The sequence below is a fragment of the Orcinus orca genome, chromosome 9, assembly GCF_937001465.1.
Source record: "Orcinus orca chromosome 9, mOrcOrc1.1, whole genome shotgun sequence".
NCBI lineage: Eukaryota > Metazoa > Chordata > Mammalia > Artiodactyla > Delphinidae > Orcinus > Orcinus orca.
Window position 1 is genome coordinate 54,995,832 of NC_064567.1, and position 19,905 is coordinate 55,015,736.

The following is a 19,905-nucleotide window of genomic DNA, read 5'->3' on the forward strand; positions in this document are numbered from 1 at the left end:
CAAGCATAATGCTGGCATGTTGTCTAAAGTTCTTAAGCAGAAGAAGGCTATGACATGCCTTATGGAAAAAATCTGTGTTTCAAATAAGTTTTGTTCAGGCATAAGTTATTGTGCCGTTGGCCATGAGTTCAATGTTAATGAATCAACAATATATATTAAATAAAATGTTTTTAAACAGAAACATACATAAAACAAAGTTATGTATTGATCAGTTGGTGAAAATGTTGTGGCCAGAGGCTCACAGGACTAACCCTATATTTCCCTTATGAGCAATAATTCAGAGTTCACTAATTCAGTGTTAATAATGACTTTATAGAGCATAATTGCCACCAATAACAAGAACTGACTGTACCTATTGTTTGCAGAGTTGACAGCAGTCACCTTCGTGCCTTTTGCAGAGACAGATCAATAACTACCATTTTGATTTCTTTTCTGGTCTTGGTCTATTCAAGTATCCTACTGGGCCAATTTTAGTAATTTACACTTTTTTTAAAAAGTGTGTTTCATCTGATATTCACATTTACTTGTGTTCCTTTTTATAATATTTTATTCCCCTGTGTATGTTCCATTTTTGTTACTAATCTTAATGTTTGGGGTATCTGTTTTCCTTTGATTCCTGTCAATGTCTATCTTTGGTGTTTGCCTATGAGTATCTTCAAATAATGAGGTCTTATTTTGTGATTATTTTGCTATTTGTTTGTTTTCTGTTTCCTTAACATCTTCTCATATCTTTATTAACTCCTTCCTTCTCTTTTTTTTTTAAAGTTTAAAACAGTCCATTTATTTTAATTATTTCTTATATTCTAAAATAAAATCATATTTAACACTTTAAATTTTCCCTTGACTCTCTTTGGCTGCATCCCATAAGATTTTATATAAAATTTTTGCTGCTGTGTACAAAATATTACAAAATATTTTGTAGCTTAATTTTTATTTTCTTGAACCCAGGAGTTATTAGAAGTATTTTTCCAGAGTACTAATTATTTTAATTAATTAATTTCTAATTTTACTGCACTGTCATCAGCAAACATGGCTGCCATATGTGGTAAACTACTGAAACTTGTATTTCTTGCTCTAGTACTAGGCTGAACACGAAGCTTCTTAGAAAGGTCTTGAAATAATACTGTTGTGCATCAGGGAACAAGTTTCACTGTTTTCAAAATTTCCCTGGCTACCTGCAAATGCTAACTCCTCCCCTCCACCAGGGAGGGGCTGCCAGGTCCCACCCGAATGCTAGTTTGCCCTCCTTCTTGGATCTCTTCCCACCTCTAAGACCTCGAGCTGGTCACTTCCTCCAACGCAGTCAGGAACTTCCTTTTTGTCTTATAAGCATCTATCTGCATCTTACAATAAACATTGACATTCATATTCTTAAGCTCTGTTTTTTATACGTAAAAGGGAATTTTGGGATTTGAAATCTGTTTTCTCTCCCACATAAGCCTGACCTTTAAAATTATTGCCTTACTACAGACTCAAAAAGCCTAATTTGAGGCTGGGCAATGACTTTGTTTCAAAAGACATATATTCAGGCCCTGAAGCACTGAAACCCGCTGATTCAATGGAAGGGAAATCACATGGCATAATGATTTAAAGGGAATTAAAAATACCTTGACTTAACATTTTAAAAAATACCCAATTGATTCTGATTGATTTGATTTTTTTTTGTGATCCTATTGGCCTGAACTTCATCTAGCAGCTTACAGTAACCAGCTGTGGTAAATTATTTTTCCACCATTCTTTTTCTCCCCCGCTCAGCTGAGACTATTTTTAGCAGAGACACTTCCCAATGTCACTAGCTTGGAGTTTGGCCAGGTGACTTGCTTTGGCCAATGAAACATGAGAGGACTTACGTGCACTACACTCAACCAGACTTTAAACGTGTATGTGTGGTTTGGTTTGCCCTGTCACATTCTTGCAATCCACCATGAAGAGACTGTCCCAGGGCACCACAGTTTCTTCATTCTGAATCTCAGAATAAGGACACATATGGAACAGACCTAAATCTAATCCACATCCTGGTGCCAAGTCCAGCCAAACCCACCCCAACCAAATCCAGCTGAGTCATAACCCAATCCACAGACCTCTGAGCAAGAAACCAATGTTTGTTGCTATAAGTCAACTGAGATTTGGGGAGTTGTTCATTAAATAGCACTATTGCAGCAAAAAGCTGACTAATACAGTAATCTTATAGTAAATTATTCTTGCATGTTCTGTATTTTATATGGTTCATAGTAGATTTAATTCAAATTATATATCTGATTCTCCAGTTTAATCAAGTCTCCATATGAATTAGCAAAGAAATAGTTTGTACCATATAGTTTTGCAACCATACTTGGGTGGATGCAGTGGAAATATATCTGCATCTTCCCATCAGGTCAGAAATATTTCAACTGGTTTCTACTAGCAGGTCAGGAACCTAGCAAGGTCTTCACATATGCAAGGCCTCCTACTGCATCTTAGAGTACAGCCACTCTTACAGGCTTTATGTTGGCCCAGAATAACATACAATCCAGTGGGAGGATAAGTACAACAATTTCCTCACAACCAGCTGTTCATTTACGTAACTCCAGCACAAGGGCAGCATCCTATCAATGAGATGATGGGATGAAGTAGGGACGAATCTCAATATTCACATGTTACCATGGGTATCTATCTCCTCCACATTATGTTGATATCTGTGATGGCCTTTCTAAATAACTCAGGGCATCAGAGGGTTGCTCTTTCCCACAAGCCAAGATAGCTTTGGCAAACACATCTGTATAATGTGTGCACTGGGCACATTTCCTTGTTGAATTATTCAACTAAATCGGATAATGAGAGCACATTGACACAGTTAAACACTCAGGTGAATAAAGGATTCACTTTGAAGTGCAGAAATTTTTGGAGTCATCTGTGTTTTAACAAGTGATGGTTCTCACTCCCCTCATCCAGGGAGGAAGAAACTTTAGAAAAGGTAAACTAGAGATGAGTATGCTGGAGGCTTTTTCTGGCATGATTTCAAGGAGAAGAAAGGTGAGGCAGTTTCCAGTGTTCATTTGAGCCACCAATCTTTTTTGAATAAATGTAATGATTTTAAGAGACAGAAAAATGAGACTCAGTTCTTACGTAAATCTTATTCCTCTCAACTCTAATGGGAATAGAGATGAACACAAGTATAGGTATCAACACATCTGATTTCTGATCTTCCCTCAAGCCCCTCATGCACAACCTTACAAAAACCTTGTGCTTTTTTCACCTCACTTCTCACTCTGTTAAATGGGAGAAGATTGACTGATCTCCCCATTATTACCATAGTATATATTATAAATCATCAACAAAACTTTTTGCAAATACAAGGACCATCCAGAAATACAAATTTGGGTAATAGCTGTATTTAAATATGATGCATACATTATGAAACACCTGACAGTCACACTGGCTGTCTCTACAATAAGGACGCCATTACTGATAGTGGTTTGGCCCTTGGCAAATGCCAGCTTGTATTTTTATTAGCCTGCCCTGTGTCTCCAACTGATCTGTATATCCTTACAAATAAGGACTATTTCTCAACTCTCTTTTAATCTTCATTACTTAGTACAGTATGGAAAGCACAAGGTAGGTGATCATTGATTTTATAACAAAGGTAGTTAATAGCTGCCACTTGCTGATCCTCTTCCACGTGCCAGACCCTGTGCTAGGTATTTTATATACACTGTCTCTAATTCATACAATTGTACAATAACTCCAAAAGAAAAATTTATCCCCATTTTACAGATCAAGAAACTGAGGGTCAGAGAGATTATGAGACTAAGCCTAGGCTATACTGCTAGTTTAATAAGAATGATTATGCATGTAATGAATAAAAGACATTTTAAGTAATGAGATGGTCACAGTTAATAGTTTAGAAAAGCCGGAACTAAAATAAAGCATCACTAGTAATTGTTAATTGTTGACACAGTTCACTATTCTCATCAACAGTTTAGTGTCTGCTAGGATTAGAAAACTGCCATGAGTGTTACTTAACCTCCAAACCCAAAGCTTTCTTTCAGTGTCTATAGAAGAAATTAAACTGTGTGAATGTTCATTTCTTAACATGGAAATAAGTTCAATCACCTAAGATGTCTGTCTGGTCTAAATCTTTCTTTCCAAATGATTATATCTAACTTATGAAGTGATATTTATTTGTCAAAATTTCATGCTTACTTGCCATTGAAATCACATCTACCCAGTCATATCTATATTTTATACACTATTTGCCCCATATTATATGCTCAAGAAGAAAACTGTAAAAGCAAGAGAAGAGAGAGAATTTGTAAAAGTTTGGTGTTATTTCTCCAGTGACCTCCTCATGATCGTAATCTGATAATGTGGATGAATCATTTAGATGAGTTTCTTCCTCCGAATATTTCATTCACGATCAGGAAAGGACCGCTTAGCTAACCACTCTCTTTTTGCCTCTGAGGCAAAGAGAGCCCAGACACATGAAGTGACCAGACTGCGGTCAGTCAGCTGGCCAGGGTCAGAGTTACAGTTAGAATCCAGGCTTTCTTTCCATTACCCTAACCCCAAATTTACAAATTACACTTTTTAAAATGCACTATCCTTTTCTTGTGTAATAATTAAGAAATATAAGCTTAAGGAACATATAGTTTTCTTCTGTCTTGAATTAGCCAGTGACGAATAGTAAGTCTTCAAAAATATATAGTAAATCTAATTTTAAAAAATCAACTCTGCTTAGCCACAGCTGCAGGAGCACTAGGCAGCCCTTTCTCGTTTACAAAGACCTTCACATTTAGTGCTGTATTTAGTTCTCACTGCAATTCTGTGAGCTGTTATTGTGATCTTGACTTTGTAGACGAGGAAACTGTTGATCAAAGAGACTAAATCATCCACCTTGTGGGTGGCAGAGCCAGAACTCTAAAATGGCTTCATAAACTTGACTTCATTGATTCCTCCATTTCAACACTATTCCTAATTCTTCTCACGGAAAAGTTGTCTGTCTTCCAGTGGGATCAAGCTCCGCCTTGCAGGGTAGAGAGTTTTGGCCAAGAGTGACTGCCAGGCCAGGGACTACATTCTCAACCCTACACCCTTTTGGTTTGGGCCATGTGATGAGTGCTCATCAGTGGAACATGAGCAGAAGTGTTATGTGTCAGAAGCAAATGTGCCTTTACACTCTCTCCTTCCCCAACCATTGACTTGCGTTGTTGTCCAGGGTGTCCTTGGAAGGCACGTGCTGAAGATGGCAGAGCTGCTGAGCCAGAGTCCCTGAATAACAGTGGAACAACTGTGCCTTCCACAACTCTGCTCTGTTAACCAGTAATATCCACAACGGACTGCTATATGGGCAAAAAAAAAAAAATGTTTCTTGTGAAAGCCAATGAAATTGTGGGGTTTGTTTGCAAACCTAGCTAGCAGTACCTTAGCAAAATGAATATACTTTTTATTGGAGGAGAAAATTCAGATTTCTGTTACTGCTTGACAAATCTCTATAAGCACATGTTTACTAATTTACTGACTTTAATTTTACTAAATGGAAATGACTCTCCTGAGTCATTTCCCAATGACCGCCTTTTCTCTCTTGATTTTCCATTAGTCTAAGGTTAATGATAATTACTAGCCTATATTTCTATGTATTGTACTCAAACAAAAGTGCCACAAAAGCACATTTATGGCATAGTTATTTGTAAACTAGTTATTTGTATTTATAAATAGATACCTAACAAAAATTTTTTTAAAGGACTCCCATCTTTTAAACCCTTTCAAGCATTCCCCATCTTCAAAAACATTTTTTGAGGAAAATTTACATCTCTGACTGGGATAGGAGTGGTGGTCTGGAATTAATCAGTAAGGATTTATTGTTTCCTAGGAATATAGTTCATACAAGGGCTTCCCTGCTGCTTGACAACCCTCAGAGCTTTACCACTGAGGATGCTCCCTCAGGAACACACAGGACTTGTTGTCTGGGCACTGCTTCCAAAATGTGGCCTAAAACATATGCCAAGACCTCACATCACCCACATTTCTCCACCACACAGAGGGTCTGAGGCCTTCATTCTTTTCATCCCCTTGATGTGGCTGCTCCAGGAGTGACGAGTGGGAGAAACGATGGTTTTGAGAAAGGTACCTCAAAAATTATTTTGACAACTCCCTCCTCCACCCTAAGCTTTAAACTTTCTCTCTCCCCACAGTGTTAAGGTATTGCTCCTTTTTAATATTTCAAGTCTAAAATCTGAAGCAAAAGTCTGAAAAAAAGGAAAGTTTTGCCAACAAAGAAGTCCCCATAGCAAATGATAAATACCCCAAGCGCTTTTTGGAAACAATCCTGAAAGCAAAGTTTGGTCACTAGAGTAAATCCCCATAGAAAAAGAAATAAATCTCTGTGACATCTGCTAATGTACACCATTTCCCTTAAACACCTCTTCCTGTCCACTTTCCACACCTCCTTCCCCCTTTTCCCAATGCTCCTTTTGTTCTGTGTTTTTTGGCCTTCAGGGCATGACTTAGACAGCAGAAGGTAGCAGAAGGTACCAGGAAAACCAAGGGTATTGCATGCAGCTGTGTGTAATCATACTGGTGAATTAAAACTCCAGGTCTAGGGTCTGAAATAAAACTCAGTGTTAGCAAAAAGATGGATGCTTTTTTTCCATGCCTTATTCATTCACGTGCGCAAAAAGCATTTGCCATTCACCTGTGGTGTTAGCACTGTTTAAGGCAATGGAGAAATAAAAATAAAAGATGTGGTCTCTGTTTCCTTAGCCAGGTACAAGTTATATGTTTAAGAACCCGAAACAAACTATACAACTAAAACATAAAGACTGAGAGATTCAACTAACTAAACAGAAAAGATCCACATGTCGGAATATATCATACATATGAGTCAGGCAAAGTGTGCTCTTGTTTTGTTTGTTTGTTTGGAGGAGGAAGACTGCCCTAGAATAGATTATCAGGAATCACATGTTATATGACAAGTGGTATATAACACCTGAAGAGACATCCTTGGGCTGCAAGCATCATGAGTCAGACTCTAATTACAGTCTGTAGTTCAGATTTGTTCTCCTCCACTTAAGAGGTGGATAGGGACACTTGGGAGAGTCTAGTGGAGATCCACAGAGGTGAGGAAGGCCTACAAAAGAGGGCTCTGGAGGAGCTGATGGAAGCAACAGGTCTCACATTCAGTTCTACCACGGGTCAGAGCAGGTTCCCCAAAAGAGTCCCAAAGAGACTGTCCAGATTGAACTTCCACTATGAAACTTCCACTCTTTTCTGGCTCTTTTGCTGTCAGAATGGGCCAATCCAGAGCTGCCCACATAAGTCACCTTGAACTACACCTGCTTTGCATTATTCTTGTTTCTCTTCCCTGGAGATTCTTCAGCCATCTGGAATGCATTGTGGCATGACACACTTCTCATTTTCCCCACAAACATCCCTGATTGAAGGCAGATGACACCTAACCTTAAGCTCACCTTTAGGAATCTGTGCTAAGTCTGGTTTAGCACAACTAGCACAACTATAATATGGATGTTATTCCTATCTTCCAACTCTATGGGTCATGGGTTATTTTATAGAACTCCAGCTGTTGTACATTGCCAGGGAGATCAGAACCAGATTGAAATGGTGTTTAAGTTAAACATCTAGATAATTAGACCATGAACCCAACTATTAAGAAAAGCCACACCTTTAGAAGTCCTTAAGAACAGGATAGACTCTCACCTGTCTTGGATATTTAAATACAATTCTACACAGAAGATGATTTCTTGAAATTTCCTCAACACTGTAACCATATATCCCAAACACACAGGTGCTAGCATTTCTCCTGGCTTTTATTTCCTTTGTCCGTGTGTTTGGGGATTGTGGGAATGAAAGGGAGGTAGAAAATCTGCCATAAGCTGTAGTTACTATATAGCTCTTTCGTGGCACTGGAAGTATACCGGTAATATTTAAATCTGATTAACCCTTGCTTCTTTTAAATGCATCTCACTGGTTTGAAATGAGATTCATTGGCTTGATCCTTTTGGCATTGTCTTCAGTGTCTTCCATTACCTTCATCACCCACACCATCATCATCATTAAACTATACTGAGCTCTCCCTCTATGACAGGTTTTGTGTTAAGTGCTTTACATATATCATCTATTAGAAATCTCACAATAATTCTATTAGGTAGATACTATTAATGTCCCCATTTTGCATATGAGGAAACTGAAACTGAGAGAAGTTATGTGACTTGCCCATTGGTAATGATGATATCTATCTTTTTTTTAATTGGTCTAACATAAGGCATTTGATAAGGAATCACTTTTCTGACATGCAGCCTCATATTTGCTGGATGATTTTTACATCTCTTGCATGTATTTCAAGTGAATGAAACACACTTACCCCTTTACTTGCAAAGTCTCTCTCTATGCTACTCTCTCCTCTCTGTTCTTGAGGTCTACTATCTTTTCCTCTCTTCTACTTGTTCTTTTCTCTCAGTCACACTTCTGTCCTCATCACCCCCATGTGTGGGGCTCCTAGGCAACTTTCCTTCCATCCTTCTCCTCTGCCTACCTACATGAAGTACAAAGCACATGACACGGGTTCAGAGAAGCACCTTCTCATACAGGCCCATATTAGACGGGCTTTTATTTGTAAGAATTCTGAAGGGCTTTAATGGCAAAAAGAGAATTTTCCCCTGCTCTGAAAAACTATTGGGCAAGTTTCCAAACTCCCACTGTAGCAGGAAAAAAAAATCCAACTATCTGGAGCATTTTATGCACCTGACACCATCACACTAGTGGCATCAGATTACATACTCAGTACAGACTTCTACCACATGCTGTTGCAATTAACCACATGGGAATGTGCAGGCCAGGACCCCTCACAGTTATGCAATCATTGCCATAGTACAGCATACAGAGCAGTGAGAACTAAAAATGCCCTTGGAACATAATGCTATATTTCATTAGGAAATGAAATTGTGACTTTCCTGGGAGTGACAGCTCTTGTAGAAAAAGATGATGGCCCGGATTTCTACTTATCACCACTGTAACTACTCTAATCCTCCATCTCCAGGTCAGGTCTTTGATAAAGAACCTCCAGAGAAACTTTGAGATGGTTTGACTGAGGCATGGCTTAAAACAGTGTCTATAGATTTTAGGTGCCTGATCAGTCATAAGAACCCAGTTAAGGGATGGGTATTAGGAATTCACTAATCCTTAACCCAGACATTGTATTGAGACCAAGGGAGGTCAGTTCAGTTGGAAATGCCTGCAGTACCTGCCCCAAGACATTTAAAACAGCACCTAAGGGCTTCCCTAGTGGTGCAGTGGTTGAGAGTCTGCCTGCCGATGCAGGGGACACGGGTTTGTGCCCCAGTCCGGGAAGATCCCACATGCCGTGGAGCGGCTGGGCCCGTGAGCCATGGACGCTGAGCCTGCGCGTCTGGAGCCTGGGCTCCGCAACGGGAGAGGCCACAACAGTGAGAGGCCCGCGTACCGCAAAAAAAAAAACAGCACCTAAGAACTATGCTTTGGGAATTTACTCCCTACTTCCATCTTTTCCAAGGACACCTGTTGCACCCTCAAGCTCCTCCTGTGCTGCTAGGAGCTCCTGGCCATGTCTTCCTTCCCTGCCCTAAGTTCTAGATCTGGACCTACTCTTCTCTCTGCCTCCTAACACCTGCACCTGTTGAAGGCCTCATTCCTAACACGTGCTTCTGACTTAGGTTTGGTACTGCTACCATCTAACTAGTGAAACAAAAATCTGAAGGCATTGTTTTCTGACTGATCTTAACTATCTTCTATTTTAATCACAATGGGATATACTGATTAACAACACTGCTTAGTAGTATAATATTAGAAAGTAGAGAGATAAAGCAACACTTTAGAAGTCCCGTAATGGAGTCCTTTCTGTTGTCTTCTGATCAGCTAAAGACTTTGCATAGCCTTCGAAATATGTATGATTTTAGTCCTGCAGAGAAAATCTATTCTGTACAACCATTATATAATCAATGCCAATTGTCAAACTGTAGGTTAAAGAATAAGACATTGGGGACTTCCCTGGTGGTGCAGTGGTTAAGAATCCACCTGCCAATGCAGGGGACACAGATTCGAGCCCTTGTCTGGGAAGATCCCACATGCCATGGAGTAACTAAGCCCGCGGGCCACAACTACTGAGCCTACGCTCTAGAACCAGTGAGCCACAACCACTGAGCCTGTGCGCCTAGAGCCCGTGCGCCTAGAGCCCATGCTCCACAGCAAGAGAAGCCACTGCAACGAGAAGCTTGCACGCCGCAACGAAGAGTAGCCCCCGTTCACCGCAACTAGAGAAAGCCCGCACAGCAATGAAGACCCAACGCAGCCAAAAATAATTAATTAAAATAAATTCAAAGTCCATTTTCTTAATCACTACAAAATGCTACTCTTCATAAAAAATAAAAAAAAAAAAGAATAAGCATTGATCCTGAAGATCGTACAAGAGTGACAAGGTCTGTCTGCAGTTAGGCAGTGCCAGTCCATGCCAAGACACAAATAATAAAATAATTACCATAGGGTTTGGCTTCAGGGGAGATGTGAAATACACCCTCATTTTGAAGTAGGTAATTTTTGGCATATTGGTGTTGAGAAATATCTGTTTTTCTTACCATCTTCCTGTTTTGCTTCCTGAATAATAATATCAACATTCCTTGTGGGGCTGTGCTCTTTCCGCCCACCTTTGTGGCCTGATGGGACCCCACTGGCATTCTACAACCACTCAGTGGTTTTCATCTGAGTGAATTCAAACAAAAGGAATGTGGTGATTCAGGCAGTAAAGTAATCTCAGCCCCTTGGGTTCCTTGGCCTTTCACACAGAGCATATGTCCTCAGCCGAAGCACTTGGGAGTCAGACCCTGTATGAGTGCACAGCGTATGGGAAAGCGGGGATGACTTAAAACAGATGAGAGTTTTAAGTCCAGCCTGTGCTCAACAGTTACATTTAATTTAGAGATTTCCCAAAACCTTTCTGAAGTTACAAAATGGCCATGAGAAATCAGCTTCTTTCTTATGTGGTCGCAGATTTAATTCTGAAGTTCATGAAGCTGCGTCAAAGTGCTTGCATAACACTGTAAGCTGTCGCTGATGGAAATGAGGCTGGTTTCTTCTTTGCTGTTAAATACCTACAGTGATTACAGAAACATTCAGCTCCCATTATTGTGTTAGATGTGTGAGCCACGTTTCCTGCCCCCAGAGAATTCAAGGATGCATGGTGAAATATCCATTGAAATGCCTTAGAAAGGAAAATACTAATGGTAGACCTGGTGCCTCAGAGGTTAAGCTTGAAACACCCATCCCTGGAAGGAAGGAAGGAAAGACTTGAAAGTCTAAGAGAAATACTCAGAGTGACAGGATTGAGAGGGGTACTGGAGACTCTTCCTGCTGAGATCAAATTCTCTATGTGGTCAGTGCAAGCCTTTTTTCAGCACCACAGAAAATCTGCCTGTTCCTAATTGCACCTCATGACTCAAATGTAAGTTCAGGATGACCTTCTGGGAGGGTCTAGCACCTTCAAGCTCTAGCACCTTGAACCCCTTTACACTGACTTGGTGTGCTATACTATTTTTTTCTTTAATACCAAATAGTCTAAATTTGGAAGCTAGAAATATGGTCCCCATCCCATAATTAATTGGTTAGTAATGTGACCTGGAACAAGTCCCTTCCTGTCATCTGCATCTGTGAATTGGAGAGTCTATTATATGAAGGCACACAATAAATATGTGTTGATCAGACATCCCCTAACTCCTACATCATTTGTAAGAAGATTTAAAATTTAAAAACCTCTATAGAATAGTGTTCCCTAACCTAGGAGTACATCAAAATTACCAGGGAAAATTGCCATTCTTTGTTAAGATAAACTTAACAAAGTTATTTGGTTTTAGTTGCCTTCTCTTTGTGAAGCTATAACTTACATGCAATGAAATGCACAGATCTTAAGTGTAAAATGTGTTTTGACAAATATATACAACCTTGTAACTATCACCCCAATCAAGACATAGCAGTGCCATCACCCCAGAAGTTTCCCTAGTGCCCCCTTACCAGTTAACTGTCCTACCCACCTCCCCCACACTCACAGTCAACCACTCTTTGACTTCTGTCACTATCTAAATGGAACCAAAAGTATGTACTACTTAATATCTGGCTTCTTCCACTCCTAATGTCTATGAAAGTCAGTAATTCTTTCCTTTTTATTGTCAGTGGTATTCCATTGGATGAATGTACCTGTTATGGGCTAAATTGTGTCCCCTCAAATTCATATGTTGAATCTCTAAAACCCAAAGTGATTGTATTTTGAGACGAGGCTTTTAGGGGGTAATTAAGGTTAAATGAGGTCATAATGGTAGGGTCCCAATCCAATAGGACTGGTGTCCTTATAAGAAGGGGAAGAAAGAGAGAGATCTCTCTCTGAGTGCACGCATCAAGGACAGTCCATGTAAAGACAAAGTGAGAAGGCAGCAGTCTTCAAGCCAGTAAGAAAACTCTCATCAGAAACTGAGTTGATTGGCACCTTAGTCTTGGACTTCCCAGCCTCCGGAACCATGAGAAATAAATTTCTGTTGTTTAAGCCACTCAGTGTATGGTATTTTGTTATTTGGAAAATTTTCAGCAAGTAAGTATTTATTCAAATATGTTTCTGTCCCAGGGACTTCCCTTGTGGTCCAGTGGCTAAGACTCTACACTACCAATGGAGGGAGCCCGGGTTTGATCCCTGGGCAGGGAACTAGTTCCCACATGCGGCAACTAAGAGTTCGCATGCCGCAACTAAAGATCCCAGACGCCGCGACGAAAATCCCACACACGGCAATTAAGACCTGACACAGCCAAATAAATAAATAATATATTATATATATATATTTCTGTCCCATTTTCCTTATCATTCAGGACTCCAATTATATGTATATTAAACCTCTTGATATTTTCTCACAGGTTACTGATGTTTGTTCAGTTTTTAAATCTTGTTACTCTCTCTATTTCAGTTTGAATAATTTCTATTGACCGGGGGTTCTTCCCTGGTGGTCCAGCAGTTAAGAATCTATCTTCCAATGCAGGGGACACAGGTTTGATCCCTGGTCGGGGAACTAAGATCCCACATGCCAGGGGGCAACTAAGACCACACACCACAACTACTGAGCCCATGCACCTCGACGAAGAGCCCATGAGACGCAACTAAGACCTGACACAGCCAAAAATAAATAAATAAATAAATATATTTTTTAAAATTTCTATTGACCTGTCTTGAAGTTTACAAATTCTTTGTTAGGTAGTGTCCTAACTGCTATTAGCATAATCAATAAATTTTTTATTTTGTATATTGAATTTTTCACTTTAAGAATTTCCATTTGCTTCTTTTAAAATAGTTTTCATCTGTCATCCTTGATGTCTACATTCCTTGCAAATTCTTTAATACATTTATATTTTTGAAGTCCTGTTGACCAACTTTTAAAACAGAGTCATCTGTGTATTTGTGAGGTTTTCTCTTGATTATAGGTCACACTTTCCTCCATCGTGTCATAATTTTTTACTGTATTCTGAACATCATGTAAAACAAAATTTTGGAGACCAGATATAACAGTTATTTTCTTTACTTCTCTTTCCTCTTTATGGTACTGGTATGATACAGTAAGATAAAGTATTAATAGTTCAGATTTCTCCTACAGTCAACTTTTGGTATGGCTGGGTCACAGCTTTCATTGGATTGATTTCATCTGTGATTAACATAACCCCCCAAAACTTACTTAAATTTGTAATTTCCATATGGCTACTTATGTATTAGAATTTTATATAGAGATGTACAATGATTGTTTCTCTATCTTTGAAAAGCAAATTGTTCCAAAAATTCTTGTGATCACAGTTTTCAGTCAGAACAGCAGCATCAACCACATTGTACACATACTGAATATCCACTATGTTGTGGGCCCTGACCTATCTATGTTCTGGGAATACAAAAAGCTATCTGGACATTTATTGCCTTCAAGAGCATTAAAATCTAATTGGAGAAATAGGACAGATACCTAAAAACTCAAATAATCTGGCAAAATAGATTTTATAGTATGCCAAATGAGGGAGAACAGCAATAAATATAGGTCTGTGAAAGTATCAATAGTATTCACAAAGAGCTCTGGGGATCAGAAAAGACTTCATGAGGGAGATAAGACTTTAAGTGAGGCTAAAAGAAAATATAAGGTAAATGAGGCAGGGTCAGGGAGGCCTTTTTAGAGAGAGGATGTTGTGAACATATGAACATGGTGCATATTTAAGAAGAGAAGAGATGACTACAAAGATTGGAAAATATCATGTTTTGGAGGGTCTAGGAATTTGGTTTGGCATGGGCATTAATGCAAAGCCAAAGATCAATTAATGTAGTAGCCATGAAATCATAGCCATACTTTGAAATAAGCAATCTTGCAGTAAACTGTGAATACTGGCAATGCCTCTTTGCCCTCAGACCCATTTTTGGCCTTTTCCCTGCTCTGTATCATAGTGGGGCTAATTCCATTGGCAGGATTTGGCACATAAGATTGAAGAGTGGGTGGAAAGGAGAAGCCAGTGTATTTCTCCCCCTCTTTCTTTTCCTTAGACTTCCCCAGCAACAGCTAGATAACTTCCTTGGCATCTCTTTCTACCACCCCCTAGGTGACCCTGGGCCCTAAGTTCTAGTGACACTGCCTCTCCCTTTCTCTCTCCAGTTTGGGATTTTAGCAGCTTCCTGATGTCACCAATCACTGAGTTAATTCACGCGCCCTGGTAAACTTTTCATCCTCTTCCTGTTGCTACTATAATGAAGTACCTGCATTAAGTTCCTTCTGTTTTAAATAGCCATAGTGTTTTCTATTTTCCTGATTAGATCTGGTTAGATCTGGGGACATGATTATAAGTCATTTCCACTTTATGTATCAAATTTACACTTCTGAGTTTTGAAAATTTTATTCCAGATATTACTTTGCAATCATAATGAAAACAAAAAATTTTTAAGAAAATTAACATGAATGTGGTATGTAAAGTGGATTGAAATTAGGAGATACTGGATGCAAATTATATAAGGTCTGTGTATGAATAGTTCTGTGAGTTGTAACTGTAAAGCTGAAAGAAAAAAGACACTAGATAGATATACCAATGACAGAGGCAGACACTAAAGCAGTGACTCCAAACCAGGGAGTATATAAGAATCTCCTGGGGAGCATTTTTAAAATACACATGTTGCTTATCACCCCAGACCAAGTGAATCAAATATCTGAGGCTGGGTATAGGCTTGACTATTTTGAAATGACTTCCTGAGTGGTGCCCATTGACCCCATCCTTGTCACTCATTCTCCCATCACTACTGAGAACCCTTAGACATGGAGGAGCCACTAGAGAGAAGAACAGTTTCACCGAGAGAAAGGCCTAGAAGTAGAGGTAAAAGAGAAGGGAATCAGAGGGAAAAATAAAAAACTTCAAAGCAAAATAACATACACTATAAATTTACGGCTAGAAATTAACATTTAGTAAGAAGATATTATAAAAATGTTTCATGTCTGTCTAACACATTAGCTCTAAAAAGGTAAACTTCTCAAATATACTAAGGCAGTGAAGAACTTGGGGGAAAATAAATAATTTTAAAGGCAAAGATTTTTCTACCTAAAAATACTAAGTGAAAGAGAGGGACTCCATTTGCAGCAATATGATTTTCTAAGCCACAAGGACTGTGAGGAAGATCCAATAAACAACAGCATTTTAAATGTCAAATTAGAATGAATAAATAAATGACCTTCCCAAGGGAAAACTGGCTCTTTTGAAATTTTAGCAAATAGAGTTATAATTGCCAGATTTCCTTATCTATGGAAAACTAAGCTTCATTAATATTGAACTTGCCAGTTATCTACATGAGTAACAGAGATCTTCATGAAAAGGGAGATTCAATAATTAGCATTTAACTCTTCATTAAAATATATGAATAGCAAGATAAAAATCAACTTAGTCTTGAATTCCACAAACATAGAAAGTATCTTTTATTACCAGAACACCATTTATGGGAAGTTCAATAAACATTTTATCAAAAATATCTAACAAATAAACCCTAGGTTTAATTGACATGAAAAGTTTTACTCTATTTCATAAGACACACCAGCCCCATCCACAGGCCTATTAAAAAACACTGTCTCTAAACCAGACAAAGAAGCAATCTAATGAGTAAGTGTTCTCCATACAGACTGACCCAGGGTTGAGCAAACTTCTAAGAAATCTATACTACAGCACTCACAGTCTGGCCTCCCACCCACAAGGTCATTAGGAGGAACAGCTCCTCTCCCAATTAATCATGCATGGAGGCTCTGGCCCTCTGTGCTGTACACACAACAGACACCCTGGGCACGTGCAGAGACAGTGTGGGTTATGAGGATGCTCTCCTTGTGCAGGGCTAGAAATTGGGCTGCAGGGAATAAAATAGTGGTAGGAGAGATAGATTGGGGCCCTGCAGTGCCTGGGAGAGGTGAGAATGAAGAAAAGAGGGGTGATTTAGGTTAAGCTAAGGCAGTGGTTCCCAAACTGTTCAGGTGTCAAAATCCCTATTGTTCTGTTTAATTCTAACATGTAAACTAGCAGAATATATAAGACTATGTTATAGATATGCATTTTATATGTACATATAAATATATATACATAGAAATACACAATATAAAATTATTATTACCATCTGTCTAGCAAAACACGCTGTGTGCTAGGCACAAGGGACTATTTCTCTGTTTTCCTATTAACATTTCTTAGCTTGTTCATTTTTATCATCTGCTAGTGTTCACAACTAGGCAAGATGTCACAAGTGCCAATGGTTTGAGAAATAATTTATGAGAGAAAATGATGGAGATTATTCATTAACTTACATTTTCCTGACAATTGGCAAAAGGCCGTTATAATTATATTTTAGTGAAAATAGGCTTGGTCTATCATAAGAAACACCCATAATTTGTTAAGACCCTTGGACTGTTAACAACTGAAACCTACTTGAACTAGCGGAATCAAAAAAGAGGGAGTTACTATAAAGATAGAAGATCATCTTTTGGAATACAGGGCAGTGATGAAATAAAGATTCATAAATTTCTGGAACCAAAAACAGCAAAGCCAGGAAGAATCTTTCTCTATCTGGTTCCTCTGTTTTCCTATGCATATCTGATTTTCTCTGTCTGTCTCTGTCTGTCTGTCTCTCTCTCCCTCCCTCTCAAAATAATTCTCTGCCTCTCCATCCAAATTCTCGATCCTTTATGCAGAGAGCTTTTATTTAAAAGTGTTTCAGCTATGCATGTTTTAGATTATGAAAGTGGCAGTGGGAATAGTCTAAGGTCCTGTTCTTATGGCATTGGCTAGGAAGTTACCGATCAGATGCAGAATTCTGCTCTGTTAGCAACTAGGATTCCAGATTGCCTCACAGGGTACCTGGAGGGAGCTGCTACCCTCCCTGCAGTGATGGTGAATACACAGAACAGCAGCTCATAGCCCCCAGCATCCCCCAGTACAGGGCTCTCTGCTCTTGGACTTTCCTATCAACAGTCAAAAAGCTACTGTGTCCTCCGGACAGGACTAAGAAGCCTCGGTGAGTGATGCCTGGAGGAGGGAGCCAGATAGCCACAGAGCTGGCTCAGCCTGCAGAGCCCGGGGCGGAGGATTACACTGCTTCTGTGGCTCCAGACTTGTCCGTATTCACAAAGAATTTCAAGTAAAAGAGTGACCTGACGTTGAACACTCTAATCCATCCAGTTGGCACTGTCACATCTAACTTACGTGTGAGCGCTGAGCTGCCTAAGCAGATTAGGCAGCAGTCATGCACGGTAGACAGGAAAAGCCCAGACTTCTGTGACACCTACAACTTTTCTGTACTTCCAAAGGGGGTTGCCTTGCCTTGCTGGGGGTTTATTTTGGCTGGAGGAGAAGGTGGTAAAAAGATGATTGAAGTGTGAAAACTAATAAATGGCTGTTTTGTGCAGGAGAGAAATAACTTAGGTTATACTTCAGGTATATGGCAGGTGACTCCTGACTAGATTATGTAGTTGGTCAGTGCAGCAGATGACTTTGGGTAGAATTGAAAGATTCTAGATTCTCTTGCTCATGTGTTTACAAGCTCCATGATACAGATGGGTTAAGTGCAGCTGCTTGACTGGTGTCACACAGTGCCATGTCCCTTGTCACAGATCCTGAATGCCCCAAGTTATAGGTACCATATGGGGATTTCCCTCTTAGATCCTGTTGGGTCAGAATCCTGTCTGTATTTCTAACTGCTAACTGCAGAGCCTCTGCAGGTCAGCTTTATGCCCAGGCACATGGAAGTGTAATGTAACAGTAAAAAAAAAAAAAAAAAAAAAAATCCCGCACACCTAAAAACTTTTCCACATCAGTCTGCCACATGCCTGAAGTTACTGCCTATCTCTCCTCCTTTGTGGCAGTGCCTCTTAAACCTACCTCATCCTTTCCATACCCACTGTCATCACCCCCCACCGCCCCACTTGCCTGGGCTAGCACCATCGCATCTCAATTAAATCTCTGCTTCCAGCCTTTCCCTAAACTAATCCATCCCATTACATACATTAGAGGCACCTCTTCAAACACATTTCTTTCTTTTTTTTTTTTTTTAAACAGCATGTTCTTATTAGTCATCCATTTTATACACATCAGTGTATACATGTCATCTCAATCTCCCAATTCATCACACCACCACCACCACCCCCAGCCGCTTTCTCCCCTTGGTGTCCATACGTTTGTTCTCTACATCTGTGTCTCAATTTCTGCCCTGCAAACGGATTCATCTGTACCATTTTTCTAGGTTCCACATATATGAGTTAATATATGATATTTGTTTTTCTCTTTCTGACTTATTTCACTCTGTATGACAGTCTCTACATCCATCCCCGTCTCTACAAATGATCCAATTTCATTCCCTTTTATGGCTCAGTGATATTCCATTGTATATATGTACCACATCTTCTTTATCCATTTGTCTGTCAATGGGCATATAGGTAGCTGCCATGACCTGGCTATCATAAATAGTGCTGCAACAAACATTGGGGTGCATGTGTCTTTTGAATTATGATTTTCTCTTCCTGAATTATGGTTTTCTCTTCTTGAATTTTGGTTTTCGCAGGGTATATGCCCAGTAGTGGGATTGCCGGGTCATATGATAGCTCTATTTTTGGTTTTTTAAGGAACCTCCATACTGTTCTCCATAGTGGCTGTATCAATTTACATTCCCACCAACAGTGCAAGAGGGCTCCCTTTTCTCCACACCCTCTTCGGCATTTGTTGTCTGTAGATTTTCTCCTGATGCCCATTCTACTTGGTGTGAGGTGATAGCTCATTGTAGTTTTGATTTGCATTTCTCTAATGATTAGTGATATTGAGCAGTTTTTCATGTGCTTCTTGGCCATCTGTATGTCTTCTTTGGAGAAATGCCCATTTTTGGATTGGGTTGTTTGTTTATTTAATATTGAGCTGCAAGAGCTGTTTATATATTTTGGAGATTAATCCCTTGTCCGTTGATTCATTTGCAAATATTTTCTCCCATTCTGAGGGTTGTCTTTTCATCTTGTTTATGGTTTCCTTTGCTGCGCAAAAGCTTTGAAGTTTCATTAGGTTCCATTTGTTTATTTTTGTTTTTATTTCCATTACTCTAGGAGGTGGAACAAAGAAGATCTTGCTGTGACTTATGTCAAAGAGTGCTCTTCCTATGTTTTCCTCTAAGAGTTTTATATGTCCGGTCTTACATTTAGGTCTCGAATCCATTTTGAGTTTATGTTTGTGTATGGTGTTAGGAAGTGTTCTCATTTCATTCTTTTACATGTACCTGTCCAGTTTTCCCAGCACCACTTATTGAAGAGACTGTCTTTTCTCCATTGTACATCCTTGCCTCCTTTGTCATAGATTAGTTGACCATAGGTGCGTGGGTTTATCTCT

At 39.4% G+C, this 19,905-nt stretch overlaps 1 protein-coding gene across 20 annotated transcripts in view; it reads right to left on the reverse strand.

The window, feature by feature from the left end:
• Window positions 1-19,905, reverse strand: part of MTERF1 (mitochondrial transcription termination factor 1) — a 547,773-nt gene that overhangs the window by 245,649 nt on the left and 282,219 nt on the right. The window lies entirely within an intron of this gene.